The sequence below is a fragment of the Lygodium microphyllum genome, chromosome 29 (assembly GCF_053477565.2).
Source record: "Lygodium microphyllum isolate KBCC chromosome 29, Lygodium_microphyllum_v1.1.10, whole genome shotgun sequence".
Lineage (NCBI taxonomy): Eukaryota > Viridiplantae > Streptophyta > Polypodiopsida > Schizaeales > Lygodiaceae > Lygodium > Lygodium microphyllum.
In genome coordinates, this window is record NC_141163.1 from 70,763,826 (window position 1) to 70,780,249 (window position 16,424).

At 42.7% G+C, this 16,424-nt stretch overlaps 1 protein-coding gene and 2 pseudogenes across 7 annotated transcripts in view; 1 reads left to right on the forward strand and 2 right to left on the reverse strand.

The window, feature by feature from the left end:
• Positions 1–16,424, reverse strand: part of LOC148010769 (histone-lysine N-methyltransferase ATXR6-like) — a 139,644-nt gene that overhangs the window by 45,826 nt on the left and 77,394 nt on the right. The window lies entirely within an intron of this gene.
• Positions 1,158–3,439, reverse strand: LOC148010770 (uncharacterized; annotated as a pseudogene).
• Positions 9,842–14,425, forward strand: LOC148010771 (uncharacterized; annotated as a pseudogene).

Consider the following 16,424-nt stretch of genomic DNA (forward strand, 5'->3'; position numbering starts at 1 on the left):
GGGGGGGGGGGGGGGGGAGTGGTTGGTCCTGGACAGAGGGGAGCAAGATGAGGAGAGCACTGTCCTTCCATGGAGGAGGATTCGTGTAGTCGATCTTCTGGGAAAGACCTGGCCTTTGGACCCTTGTATGTTTTGGGAGGAATTCCGGGAGTGGCGCCTCTCGATATGGGAGAGCAAGCCACTTGATGAGCTGGAGTGGAATCCTGGAGAGTGGCTATGGCCAGCCACTGCGGTCCCCAAGAAGCCACTGAGATTCTTGGAGTACACAGCTAGGATTGCCAAACATGTACTAATGTAGGAGCACATGGACTGGGCGCCTTCGCATAGTAAATACTGAGCGGAGCACAACATCACAGATGCCTTCCGTCAGATTTTCTAGCGTCGTCTATGGGACAGTTAGAGGCCGAGGAGAGTATTGTATTTCCTATGGCTTTTAGCACATGAAGGACTAGCAGTGGAGCAGGATGGAGGGTGTAAACGCTGTCCACAGCAGCTTTTGGAAGCTCCAAAGCACTCCCTTTGGTCATGCAAGGCAGCACAGCTCATATGGAGAGGAGCATGCCGCATTCTCCGCCGTCTAGCACCCAGTCTTGGATGCATCTCATGAGGACATTTTATTGGCAAGCAGTCAGCCAAGGCCGTCACCTTTTGTATGACGCCGAGACGCAAGACACGATCTTCATCATTGAGGTTGGGTCTTGCACAGTAGTCGAAGTCGGCCTGGAAGCTTTACCTAGCCACCACATCATAGTAACATGAGACAGGGAACGGGAATGGGATTGGGTAAAGGACCGTCCCGAGGATGGGGGGAAAAAACGGCAATTAAAAAGTAGTTTTTTTTTTAAGTATTTTAAAATCACACTTAATCTACTCTAAGAGAGGAACATTTGAAGGACACATTTGCACCAAATAGAAGAAAATAGAGCATCATATTAGGAAATCCAAGACTCGTGACCACTTGTCACTCAAGAGTCAAGAGCCAAGGCTCAAACTACAATGACAAATGTACATAGAAGATGGGAGGAGAGTGTAAATACTAAAGCCAAAAATAAATACAAAATGTCAAAATGCCACATAACATAATGGCAAATACTAAGTATGAGGGTAAATCGTAAGACTCAAGAATCTAGAGTGCTCTAGAGAGTCGAGAGTTGAGACTAAGTAGTGAGTCGGATAGTGGGATGAAGCGGAATCTCCACGGAATCTATGAAGTCCTCGACAACCTGTGGCTCCTCCTCACCTATGCCCTCAAGGTCCTCCAAAATCTCAACTATGTGAAGTGGGTCAACCTCTAGATCATGTTGTGCCTGCTTCCATTCGATGAATGAATCTGCTTTCTTCACCATGCCTTTGCAAAGCATTCGCAAGTTGAAACTCACAAAGACCAAATCATTGGCACGATGCACTCCAAGGCAGTTCCTCTTCTTAGAGGCGATGTGGCTATACACTGACCAAAGTTGCTCCAAGCAATTGGAGCTACAACATTGTGAGAGAATGCGGATGGCAAATCGCTGCAACTCTGGACCATCTGCACCATCATCCTCCCACCAAAGTGCTGAGCCGATCTTGAAGCGATCCGTCTGTGCATCTGGCAATCCATAACTACCCCTCTTCTCACGATATAATTGCAATTGATCTCTGATTTTGCACCTGATACCTGCGTCTGGCACTAGACAATCCAAGATAATCCTGAAGCCATTGCTAACCTCTTTGTCCTTTTCCTACTTGCAACCTTGAAATTCGGGATCCACCATGTAGGCTGCTGCATGGAGAGGGGAGTAGTAGGCATCCCACCTTGTCACACACATGGATTTGATCTCATCATAGTCCTCATCAGGAACATAAACCTTGAGGCGCTCTATCATCCGATCGATGGCCTCATATACCTTGCCGATGCATAGCAACATGCCATCGACAACCCTCAAGAGGTCCATGACTGGTTTGATCATGGTGTCAATGCGTTTCGCACTTTCCCACCATGTCGTGTCATTTGCTCGTGCTTTCCACTCTTGCCCCCTTGCTGTGGAAGCCTCTATGATGCTAGGAAACTCATCACTAAGGAAGAGTCCTCGTAATGCCCCACTAAATGTGGACAAGCGGCCTCGCATGAGAAAGTTGAAAGCAAACCGTGTCTCTGAATATTTAAGCAAAGAGAGGTTTGACCTCTTGGTGAACTCATGGCGAATCCTCCCATGGTTGAGGACAAAGGTGACAATTTTGTTGGCTTCATCCATGACAAGAGCTATCCATGGTAGGGCCCCAATGTCTTTGATGAGATTGTTAAGACAATGGGCCATGCAAAAAGAGATGGTGATGCGAGGATATGTGGCTTGAAGTATGTTCCCTGCTACTCGATTTGCCGGTTCGCCATCTGCACAAATGGTCACCACATTCTCTGCTCCCATGGTTTCTAAAGTTGTTGCCCACTTCACAGCAAGCACATCGGTAGACTTCCTGAAGCCGGAGGCGTCATGTGAGTCAACAAAATACATCTCTCCAAGAGAGTAGGCCACCATTCCATGAATAGACCGCTTGCGGGTGTCATTCCATCCATCCACCACAAGTGTGACACCATTATTGGCCCATAGCTCCTTCATATTTGCCGCAGCAGCCTCAACACTCCTCTTCTCCTTTTCGAGAAGGGTGGTGCCAAGGGTTTCCGAAGAGGGGGGAACATAGGAAGAACCATATTCCCCAATCTTCGTAACCATGGCTCTAAAGAATGGAAACCTATTCAAGGTTCATAAATCAAAGAGAGCATGTTAAGAATCAATATGATGATAAATAATAATGTTAAATGAACATAATAATTTATTATTTATCACTTCACACTAGAAACTCACCGAGCCGCATGGAAAGCAATGTGATCATGAAAGAAGAAACGAGCCACGGCCATGTCCGTCTCTTCTTTTAAGCGAGGATTCCAATTTTCCTCGAGGGTACTTTGGCGAGGACGAGAAGATGGGGTGTTGATGGGAAGGTATGTGATGGCACACCTCTACCCAAGTTACTGCTAGCCTCCATAGGACGTCCTCGTGACCCCACCATGAGATTGGGATCAATGGCCACTTGTGGAGATCGCCTTGCCGCTTCGGCCACCTCATAGATTGCGAGCTTATCAAGAAGCTCGTCTTTTCTCTGGGGTCACCTTTGTGCAATATCTCACCTCATTCGCGGGTTCGCTCAAGAGATGAGCTCGCACCTTGTTGGCACCACCACTACATTTGTATCCACAAAGTTTGCATGACCATGCTCTAGCACCGCCTCCCGAACCATAAATACGGCAATCGACCTCATCCCACCATGACCATCGATGTATCGCGGGTCTTCTCCTTCGAGTAGGGCTGGTGGTTCCTTCATGATTATCATTTTGTGAAGAGGTGGATGCCACGGTAGATGTGGGTCGGTTTGTAGATGGGAAAGTCGATGAAGATCCCATAGATGATAGAAACTTTGAAAGTTTGATGAGAAGTAGCCTTTGAAGTTTGCCCTTGAGGCTTGACTCCTTGAGCCTTCAAGGGAGGGAGAGTAGAGTCTAGACTCTAGAGACTTGAGAGGGAGAGAAAGAGTAGATAGTAGAGCAATGAGCATGTAGTATGTACTATAGACTATAGTACTAAGTAGTATAGTCTATGTACTATGTAGTATGTAGTAACAATGAACATGTAACATAATACATGTACATTGTACAATGTATGTAGATAGTAGAGCTTAAGCCTTAGAGGGTAGCCTTGAGGCTTGAGGCCCAAGGGAGAGAGAGAAAGAGAGGGAGAGAGAGAGAGAGAGAAAGCTTGTACAATGTAGAGGGTGGCCTTGAGCCTTGAGGCTTGAGGCCCAAGGGAGGAGAGAGTGGAGACTTGAGACTTGAGAGGGAGAGAAAGAGCCTTGAGCACGCCGGCCTTCAACCTTGAGACTTGAGACTTGAGAGGGAGAAAAAGAGCCTTGAGAAGTTGAGACGCTTGGCCTTGGAGTGTGAGTGTAGCTTGAGAGTGGAGCATTATATAGGAAACATTGGCAAGAGCATGGCGGAAATGGCTGTTGGCAGTCAAACAGTCAAAAAAAAAAATTTCAAAAATGGCCCAACGGCTCCCTGGGCCGTCCCCAATTGGCGTCCCTAACACACGCGCGTTCCAGGAACGCGTCCCCGCTTGGCTCACCGGTGTCCCCACTCAGAGACGGGACGTCCGTCCGTTCCGGAACGACCCCGCCCGGTCCGGTCCCTAGGACTGCGTCCCCCCGTCCCACGCTGCCGTCCCCTATTACTATGTGCCAGGTACTGGAGCCCACAACAAACTGCTCTGAGGTATGGGAGATCGTAGGGAGTCTTACTGGATGGCACATTTGGCAGACACGCTGTCAAGAGGTTTTCTACAAGGAGAACCTTTCAGCATAGGCGACTTTGGCTGAGCTCTGAAACTCCATCATCCACTCCCTCCGCAGCCGGTGGAAACAGGTGCAGGGCAAGTCTCGAGCTCATCAGGAGCTCCGGTTTCACTTCTTGCACACCTGGGGCAACCAAGACTTGTTCTTCATGATACAGGCAGGCAGCCCCAGATAGCAATACACCCCCCCTCCATGGCTTCTTGCCCCCATCCCCCCTAGACCGCCTTGAGAGGCTTGTACACTTGATATATCTGTGACTCTGCATCAGTTCCAGCTAGTCTGCTGAGCATGAGCACTTATTTGTATTCAGGTTTTTTCTGAAGTAATATAATTAGCCACACTTTATTTGCAAAAAAAAAAGGCTAACATTTATCAGAAATGTCATGGATGAGGCCTATTGGGAGGATGCAACTGCATTGGTAAAATCTGACTCCCATTTACACAGTTTTGAGGATCACTAATATGAAGGGTAGTACTCTAGGCCTTTTATACGAGCACCCTTGACAAAAATATCTTCTTGTTTCGAGATAAATAAGTAAATCAATAACAATTCGTTCTAATTTCACCTTTGTAATCATATGTATGAATCAATAATCTATTATGATTCATAATTTATATTGCTATGTGGGTAACAAGTTAACTTTAACATATACTATAGAGTGCAGGACATTCGCACAGTGTGGAACAGGAGATGGGATGGTTTCACAAACCAATCCATATTGTTGCACATTGCTTGTATCCTCTTTGACGCAGCGAGGATCAATATGTAAGTGAGGAGCTTGAAAAGGGGCGGCAAGATTATTTTAGTAAATGGGCTGATGGAGATGTTTCCATCATTACGCAACTTGAGGATGATCTCCTCAAGTTTCATAATCACACTCTCTCATTTGCACGCCCCACAACAGAGTTGCGTGAGACACAACTCCAACCTGTGTCTTAGTGGGAGAAGTATGGAAATTGTGCTGCAATATTGGTAAGTAAAGTAACAAGTTTAAACAGTAAACATGTAATATGATATATCATGCAATGATACATATAAGTTGTACATAAATAAGTGTGTTGAATTTCTTTTTATTCTTTTATTGGAATTTAGCAAAAAAGGATGGCTATCCATGTTCTCTCACAGGACTATGGTAGTGGTCCTACTGAGAGAAATTGAAGCACATGGGCATTGTTTCACGCCAAAATGAGAAAAAGTTGAAGACTGCTTCGCTTGAGAGATTGGTTTTTTGCCATTGCAATTTGCGCTTGATTGAAAATTCAAGCTATACACTTGAGCCAAAGCAGGTAAATATAGATAAGATTTACATAGAGAAGGTGAACGACATCCATACCATTCCAAAGGAGGAGATAGACATCTACAATATGCTATATGAGGAGACATTTGCACCTCCGCATCAAACATGGTCTAGGCATACATCAGCTAGAGCAAGAGGATCTTGACTTCAATGTGGAGTTGCTTCTACCTCTACAACTCCAATGGCTCATGATGATGATGAAGCCTCCTCCTCCTCTAGTAGTAGTACTAGTGTTCCTGCTAGTAGCCCTAAGATGGCTGAGACAAAGATGGCTTTGGATGATGTTGACTGACTTTCATGAGTCATTAGATGAAAGGTCGTGATATGATGATTCATAGACTTGTACTTTGTAGACTTGCTATTAATTGATTATGTAGATTCATGTTTATGGTTCAATGGCATTTGGATGACTCGGGACTCATGAGATACTATGATACACCATACATCATACATCATAGTTGTATTTCTTTTTCATGCACTGTTTACTATGTTACGACTCATGAGTACTCTCTTTTTGAGTCTATATGACATAATATGAGTCTATGACTATTCATTTTTTAGCCTTCAATCTTGAGTTTACTGTCTATGACAAGTTACAGTTTTTAGTCTTAAATTGAATCATGATTCGCGTATATTGAATCATGATTCTCGTATACCTTAAACTTGTCAAAATCTCGATTCTCTTCAAAGTTCTAATGTTATATTGTTAAGAAATTTAAGTTTTTTCATGTAGAGGTTCAACTAATAAGTGGTGCTACTCCATATATTTTTAGTTATATTTATGACTATATATTTTTTTATTTTTATACCTATATTTTTTAAATTCTTGTTTCCCATTTCGGATTAGGGCCAAAACTATGTTTCGCAACTCCAAAACGTGTTTTTCTTTCGCCATTTCTAAAACTCCTAGCAAGTATGGGCTCAGGATAGGACCCATCGCATCAATTTGGATCATGAGCTCCAAGATTTTAAAATCACCAACAAGGATGATTTGAAACTCAAGTTGGCTGAGTATAGGCATCTTCTCATTGAATTCTCAACCATAGGGACTCCTAAGTCCTCTAACGATCAGGTTACCTTGTTCTTAAGATATCTGAAAAGAAAGTATTTCCATTTTGTGCAGCAGGTAATCTCACAGCCTCAAGTGCCCACATTTTGAGTTTGAGTGTCAGTTGTTGCGTTATGCATGATTGTTCAATCAAATTATAATATGTCCTCAGTAGAAGGGGCTCTCGTTGCAACAAGCAAGGGCAAAAAAAACTTAAATCAAAATCAAAATCAAAACAAGGCTAGTGAATCCCGAGGAACCACATAAGCTACTCTTAAACCTAGATAGCAGAATGCACCTAAGAAAAATCGGTATTGTCAACATTGTCAAAAGGCTAGCCATTATGATACGAATGTCGATCTAAGGCAAGAGGCACATAGCCAAAATCAAAGAATCATACCCCCACATCCTAGTCAGATAGGGAAAGCAGGATAGTAGCAACCCCTAATAGGAGCAGCCGCGAGGCTAGACCCACATTCCAACCGGTCAGTCATCACAGTTGGCAAACTACTCAACTCCAAAGGGTTTGTCTGATTGGTCTCCAAAGACCCACATCATCTCCTTAGAGACATTGGATGCGAGTCTCATTCACATCTACAAGTTGTCTCTTGACGAGCTGACTGCAAAGGCCCACCGATCACAATCGAGCACATCAACACCTATTTGGCTTGTGCACAGTAGAGCTACCCATCACATGACTCCTATTGAGAACATTTTCATTTCCCGAGCCCCTATAGCTGACAGAGTCCGTATAGGAAACAACTCCTCAGTCAAGATTCAAGCCCAAGGTCGTGATTGTTTTTCCACTAACCAAGGTCCGGGATTTGGCTTCGCTGGATGATCTCTATCATGTCCCCCAACTTGGGATGAACTTGTCCATTCAGCAACTTTACTAGTTGGGGCGAGCAGTTTTCTTCACAGCGACCACCGTCGCGCTCCTAGACTCTTAGACTAGTTTAGTGATTATTGAAGGCAAGGCACAACCTAATGGCCTTTACCACATTACCCATTTTCTTACGAGCCAACTGCCAATGATTCGGAGTTTCATCACTTCCAAGCCTTGGCCACCATACAGGAGTCCATGGACTTTCAATGACTTTGCATTGGCCACCATATAGGTGGCCCATGGACTTTAAGCGTCTTTGGCATTTTCACTTGGAACATCTTGACCACAACTCTCTTTATGAGCTATTGCGTTAGGGGCATAGTTTCCACAAACGGCGTTTCTGGTGCCCAGAAACGAGACAGCCGTTTCTGGCCGTTTCCGTTTCTGGGAAACGGCGTTTCTGCCAGACAGGGGACGGGCAGGGTAAAACCCCCAAAACAGGCTGTGTTTCTTAGTCGTCTGCATATTTCGTCTCTCCCCCTACTCGTTTTGGACTCTCCTACTGCTGCACCTGCTTGAACTGAAGCAATCGTGCCTGAACTGCTGCACATCAGCCCGTGGTCACTCAATAACGCTGAAAGCTCTCTTCTCGAAAGGTAACCTTCAGCTGTGAACATTCAGCTTGTTTTCTGTATATTTCTGACCTGAAAGTCTGCAATTTTCACAAGATATATGAAATTTTTTGTCCTGCCACTTGTGTGTGCACTATTTCAGCCTTGTGTGTCATTTGTTTGTGAACATTCACCCTGTTTCATGCAGATTTCAGACCTGAATGTCTACAATAATCAATTTTCAGCCAAGATATATGAAATTTTTTGTCCTGCCAGTTGTGTGCACACTATTTCAGCCTTGTGTCATTTGTTTGTGAACATTCAGCCTATTTCATGCAGATTTCAGACCTCAATGTCTGCAATGATCAATTTTCAGCCAAGATATATGAAATTTTTTGTCCTGCCATTTGTGTGCACACATTTGAGCCTTATGTGTCATTTGTTTGTGAACATTCGGCTTGTTTTCATGGCATATGTAGATTTCAAAACTGAATTTTTGCAATTTTCAGCCAAGATATAAGAAAATTTTTGTCTTGCCAGCCATGTGCACATTATTTCAGCCTTATGTGTTATTTGTTTGATGTTTGGACAGCTTTCAGCCAAGAAAATACAATGGCTCCTGATCCTAATTGGCGCCATGTTACTCTCATAACCTCATATGAGGGATCAAGTGGATCTAAAAAATAGAAATGTATTTATTGTGACATGGTGAAAACAGGGAGTGTCACTAGAGTCAAAGACCATCTTGCTCATGTGCAAAGAAGAGACGTAGCTCCATGTGCAAATGTGCCAAGAGATGTGAAGCTTTCTCTTGATTTATGGAGGAGACAACCGCTTGGTCTTCCGACAGTTGGTGCAGAACAGGACCAAGACTTAGCCACAACTCAGCAACAAGAGGGTAGCACAAGTGTGGTTGGACCGTTAAAGAGAAGTAGGGCTGCATCAAATCCTGTTGCAAGTGCATCCGCTTCAGTCTCGGTCTCTGATTCACGTGCGACGAGGACTCCTTTGCCTCAGCCTGATGTTTCAGGTGCTCCTAGAGGTTCATTATAGAGGGCTAGCATACATGCTGCTATGCAAAAGCAAGCCATAGTTGAGGCAACTCAAGAGTTGATGAGATTGTTCATTAGATGTGCTATTCCCTTCCATGTGGCTAAAACAAAGCAATGGAGGCGAACCATAAAATCCATCAACAGCATTGGATGTGAATGGGAGGGCCCATACTCAAAGGCACTACGCACACGGGAGCTCAAGAAGGAAACGGCATGCATGGAGGTTCAATTAGAGCCATTGAAAGATGCATGGAAGAAGTATGGGTGCACCGTTTTGTGTGATGGATGATTTGAAGCCCATAGGAGAAATGTGTATGATGTCATGGCCTCATGCTATAAGGGCACTATGTTTGTGAAGGCCATTGATGCCTCTTTGCCAAGCCTTGTAGTGACAGGTGCATTTATATGGCAGCATTTGTGGGATGTCATCTTGAAAATCGGGCGAATATGTTGTGCAGGTTGTGACCGATAATGAAAGCAATTGTGTCTCCATGGGCAGCATGTTAGAGGAGTAGTTTACAAGCATTGTTTGAACACCATGTGCTTCTCATTCCATTGATCTTTTGATTGAGGATAAAGGCAAAATTTAATGGGTTGAGGCCATATTCACCACGGCCACAAGTATGGTCAATTTTGTGAGGAGAAGGCCCAAGGTTCTTACCATATTTTGCTCATTTAGCCACCTTGAGCTCTTAAAACCCTCCACTACCAGATTTGCCTACATCTTCATTGGGCTTGAGAGATTGGTACGCATTCACAAGGAGTTGGTGCGCACTATATGGTCTGATGAGTTCATGCAGTGGGATGAGTATGATTATCCAAAGACTATGGCATTTCGATGCAATGTCATGAATGATACTTGGTGGAAAGATGTGAAGGCTATGGTGAGAACTCTCAATCCTATCTACACAGTGCTACGCATTACTGATATGGAGGGTAGCACTATGGGTCTTCTTTATGAGTATATGGATAAGATAGGAGAGGCTCTAAAAAACAATAACTTTTTGCCCTCGGACAAGTAAGTAACTCTTGAGTCTTTATTTTACAAATTGATATTATATGTGTGAATTTTGAAATTTGAATAACTATTCTTGAGACTTGAATTCACATTTCTTCAATATTGGCATCTTAAGGACTACTCAAATCGTAGCTGTGTAAAAGAGGAGATGGAATTGGTTTCATAGACCAATTCATCCAGTGGCCCATGTCTTGCATCCTCTTCGGCGAGATGATGAGCAGAGTGAGTGTGAGGAGCTAGAGAAGGGATTCATGGAGTATATGAGAAAGGTGACAGGTGGCGATGTGTCAATGCTTCAAAGGATTGAGGATGATCTTTTGACATTCCGCAATGAGAGCTTGCATTTTGGTAGAGAGACTGCAAAGTTAAGAGAGACTCAACTTCAGCCTGTCTCATGATGGGAAAAGTATGGAAATTGTGCACCCACATTGGTAATTTACAACCCCAAGATTTCTTTTAATAATTATACATAATCACATATTTGTAATTTATTATCACTTGCATTCACCGCATAGTTTGATTCTTGGAAGTTGAATCTTAGATTCTTATGGCTCCATTTGTGTTTCTATTTGAATGACGATTTATAGAAATGCATTGCTATACAAGTTCTCTCACAAGATTGTAGCTCAGGCCCTTGTGAGAGAAATTGGAGTACTTGGGCCCTTTTCCATACAAAGAAAATGAATAAACTTACCATTGCTCAGTTAGAGAGATTGGTCTTTTGCCATTGCAATCTCCAACTGCTTGAGAAAAACGATATTCATCTCGAGCCTGCGCAGGTGATTATAGTTATATTTTGCTAATAGCTTATGGTCTTTGAAGTTTGACTCTTGAATGTCAATTCTAAAATCTAAAGATTGTAACTTTTTTGAATCTCTATGTCAAATAAACACATCTAAATATTGACAAGATCGACATAGAGAAGGTGAGGTTTGTTCCAGACATCACTCCAAAAGAGCGGGACATATATACCATGCTCTACCATGAGATGATAGCCCTGGGCCGTACCACACGCAACAGGACTGTTTCACAACGTCAGAGAGCCATAGATGGAGCTAGCACTTCAGCTGCTCTAGCAGATTCTCTAGTAGATTCAGGGGCTTCTTATAGTTCTGGCTCATCAACTGATGTGCATAGCGATGAGTCAAAGAAGGATCAGGATGACAGCACCTCTATTGGCTTAGATGATGTTGCTACAGATGCTTAAGCCTTAAGCCTTGATTTTATCGTTGATGTTGAACATTGTTGACAGTTGTCAGTTGCTTATGTTTTTTCCCATGGCTGGCCAATGGCCGTTGTTTGAACTTTGAAGTTATCAGTTCTTTGAGATCTCATAAATCTATTCTTACTTTGATATTTGACTCTTGAGACATGTCACAACTCACATAATACATCATATGATCATTGCTATAGCTTGTAGTCTTGACTCTTGAGTCTTTAAATTGGCTTTCGTTGATGTTAGATGTATCTAGATTCTAGAATCTAGGTTGTCTTCTTTTGAAATTTGAATGATGAATGATAAATCTTGATGCATCATGTATCTACTTAGTACTATGATCTGTCACCAGTAACTACTCGTATTATCATGAGTGACGAGTGATGAGTCTCATGAATGATGAACTTGACTTTTAACTTTTAAGTTCTGATCATGATTCTTGGATGACAGATGTTATGATGTTAGTATGTTACACTTTTGTTTCAAAATATTGTAAGTTATTTTGGGTGATTTAAGATTTCTTCGTATCTTGTGATTTGCAGTTTGCAAAATTGATAACTATGTAAAATTGCTGCGCAATGTGATTTGTGAAATTTAAATTATGGGTCTTGGAAGTTGGATTCTTGTGCTAAAAGTTAAGATTGTTCAGTCACCAGTGACTCTAGTCTCTAGTATACTTAGTATGTGTATATATATGTATATTCAATCATAATTTATTAGTTTCTCGGAAACGCTGTTTCCACCAAAATTTCAAATGGCCGAAACTCTATTTCTTCCAGTTTCTGAAACTCCCGTTTCCGAAACGCATGGAAACTATGGTTAGGGGATAGTTGAGGGCCTTCCATGCCTAAAACTATCTCAAGAGGTCTATAAAGCATGTCAACTAGGAAAGCAGCATCGTACACCCTTCCCTCAGCAGTCTACCACCTGTGCTGAGGAACCCCTTGTCAAGAAAATAGGTATGATTTGATACCATGTCAAGAAAATGAAAATGAAACCAGAGAGACAGCAGACCTGTCAAACACAAGGAGAGCAGCCCAGATACTAACGCCAAGGGATGGATGATGACACCACATGAAGGGACTGCCACCAGGAGGGTAAACGCAGCCTATGAAGGCTAGTCAACCCAAAAAAGGTGATGCTAGATGTGAAGGAGATCTCCAAGCAACCAAATGCAAATCTGGTGAAGCCTGAAGGAAGTGAAAGAGATCACCAACTATGGAGAATTAATGCCAAGGTAGGAGTGCTATCGCCAACAATCTAATAATGACGCCAACAGGGTGGAGCCTCCAAATGCAAGACCTGAGCAATGGAACAAGGTACCTAACGGAGAAGAGGAAGGATGACCACAAATTGCAATGCCCTCCAATAGAGGCATGGACAGCAATGAAAGTGAAGAGGAAAGAGAGTGGTAGTTACGGAGAAAGAGGGGTCAAAAATTATTGAATTGGTTGAGAGGTTTTCTCTCTCTAAAAATAAAAGGCACATACTTGAGTCCGAATCTCCCCTAATGACATGCGAAACCCTAAGTAAAGTGTGTAAACTGAAAAAGTGGTTTCTCAACACCCCTTAGACTCATTCATGTAGATCTTTGTGGTCCCACATCCACTTCCGCATTGCATGGCACGTTGTACTTGTTTTTTATAGTGGATGATTTATCTCGATACATGCGGGTATACTTCCTCAAGCACAAGTCCAATACCTTCGCTTATTTCAATGCTTGGAGACTACTACTTTATAATCAAACTGGTCGTCATGTAGGTACTATGAGGAGTGATTCTCGTGACAAGCTAACCTCCCACAAGTTCTCTAAGTTTCTACAGGAGTAGACATTGCTCGCCAACTCACCTCTACCAACTTCCCAACCCAAAATGGAGTCATAGAGTGTAGGGACCAGATAGTCATGAATATGGTATGCTCTATCCTATTCGCAGCAGAGCTCCCTAAGAGCCTTTGGGTTGAGACTGTTAACACTTCAATATACATCCTTAACCAATGTTGATTATGGCGGTGTCAGAGCGTTTGGAGTCGAAAGTCTACCGCGGGGAGTAAGAGACAATAAGGTGAAGGGAGATTTAGGGAGAGGAGTAGACAGAAGAGAAGGGGTGCATTATGAGAAGATAAATCTCTTATAGACAAAAACGTGCATAAAACAATGTTTCTCAGACCACCAATCTGATGCTTCCATTGGCTCCGAAAGGGGGGTAAAATACCACCACACCTAGCCAAAATTCTCCCAAATCGCTCCTCCTCCTAGTTGTATTGTTCACTGCCTGAAAACTGCGATCGCATGTCACACAATTTCATCAATTTTTCTTTTTACATAAAATCATCCCATAATGGCTGAAAGCTACTTGCTTTCTTTTACGTGTCATCTTATTCTAGAAGTTGTCTACAATTTTTGGATTTTTACAAGAAAATATATCTAAAATATCAAAAATTGGCTAAACTTGTCCAAAAATCTAGTATTTTTGAACCATCCACACTATGAACACTGACATTAATGACTAATATGGCATTCGCTCTCTAGATCAATAAGAAAGCCGCACTCTAGAGTTTTTCACACTGTGTCCGTGTAGCGGCACGACAGTGGTCTCTAAAAAAACTCTATATGAGACATTTTCTAGCTCTCGGCCTATTGTCTCTCACTTCTGAGTCTTTGGTAGTCGTGCTTATACGCACACTCCTCATGACAAGATAGAAAAGCTCGTCCCTCGAAATGATCTCTTAATCTTTGTGGGCTATTTTTCCAAAGCAAAAGCCTATTGTTTGCTCGATCCTCAGACGAACAAGGTGCTCGTCAAAAGGGATATCATCTTTGATATGAGAGACATTGTGCAGTCTTCTACACCAAACTCTATGTTCTCACCTCCGCTCATATCCTTTAAGATCGTGCCTTTTGGGCATGAGCCAAGTCTACTATCTACTCCTAATCTTCTCACAGATACTTCGATTCCCAGGCCTTCTCCATGAGACCCATTACCTTGATCGTATCAACAAACCATGCGGGATTCATGGATCCTTCCACCGGATTCTACTTTGAAGGGCCCTAAAAGGTCTCCTCAACTCGCCACTTACACTTCATATCCATCGTTGATTATAGCTTATTACATTGCCCAAATAGTTAGCAAGAGGCTCTCTAGGATCCTCTGTGATATGAGGCCATGGAGAAAAAAACTAGATAGTATCAACAGAAATGGGACGTGAACCTTGGTGAATCATCCTCGTCACAAGCCAGTCAACGAGATGAACTGGATATTTAAAACCAAGCTAAAGGCTAATGGTACTTTAGACAAATATAAGGCTCGCCTTATAGTGCAAGGTTTCATGCAAAAGCATGACATTGACTATGAAGAAACCTTTGCATCTACCACTTAGTTGACATCATTTCGTCTGTTGGTTGTGCTCATCGCTCATCACGGTTGGCCGATCTATCAAAGGGACGTCAAAAGTGCCTTTCTCAATGGTTATTTAGAGAAGAGAGTTTATGTGGAGTCACCCCCAACTTTTCTTCCGCTAACCAAAATGACAAGGTATATCACTTGGCAGAAAGCTCTTTATGGACTAAAGCAAGTGTCGAGGTCTTGGTACCACAGCATAGAAGAGTTCTTACAAACTCATGGATACCACTCTAACCCCTATGATCCAAATCTATATGTGTACACCACTAGCATGGGGGTCAGCTATATTCTATTGTACGTTGATGAGATACTACTCACTAGCTCAAATTCTGTGGCTATCACACAGATCAAGGCAAAGCTTTGTGCTTCATTCAAGATGAAAATTGATATCCAATTTCTTAGGGATAAAGATTGTTTGCTCCAAGAGAAGTATCTTTGATAAAGATTGTTTGCTCCAAGAGAAGTATCTTTCTGTCACAGCAAAAGTACATCTTACTACTAATGAAATAGTACTTCACAGATTAGACACCACTAGTGGCCAAGGCCTCCTCATCCCACTGTCCATCTACACAAGGATACATCTAGTTAGCCTTTTAATGCTCACACATATCAATCTATTGTAGAAAAACTACTTTGGGTGATTCATACTAGGCTAGATCTTGCATACTCAATTTGTTTGCTTAGTCAGTATATTAATGCACTCAGAATGTCTCATTGGATTGCTTGCCTTCATGTGTTAAGTTATTCGATGTGTATCTATAATTATAGACTAAATTATGATACTGGTTTATGCTTGCACAGCTACACTAATTCTAACTGGATGAGAGATCCTCACATCTGATGTTTCCCTAGTAGCTACCTCTACATCTTGGGCACAACACCCATCTCTTGCGCTAGTCGTAAGCAAAAGACGATGGCGGCTTTCATAACCAAGGCCAAGAATTGGACTCTCTTCAATGATACCATAGAAGCTATTTATTTGAGAAACTTGCTAGCCCCACTTCAGTTTTCTTGTGAGACACCTACAATCGTCTACTACAACAAATAAAGTGTCACTACCCTTACCGGCAATCCGATGATTACCTCTTAGATATGGCACGTGGTGGTTTATTTTCATTTCACCAACGAGCAGATTGAGCTAGGCACTATTTGCCTAGAGCTTGTGCAGTCCAGTGCCAAGTGTGCATATATTTTGTGTGAGAGAGTCAGGATCGAAGCTCAGCACAGAAATCAATAGATAGTGTGAGAGTGAAGCACGATACCCAATACAATAGACTGAAAGAGTGTGAACTGAAAGTATAAGGTACAACCGTTAAACCTTAGGGTTGTAGGGGATGTTCACACCCGAACACGATAAGTGCCCGTAAGTGTGTGACATAAGCACATACGAAATAATGCCATAAGTGTGGGGAAAAAAACCTCTCCTACCGAGACTAAAGAGTGCCCCAGTGTCCTATTGATCACCAACACTCCTATGTGAGCGTAGGCGTAAGTGAGTCATAAGTAAATACCCAACAAACTTCCCTTGAGTAAAGAGTGATCAAGAGTACAAGGATCATCCGCCACCAAAC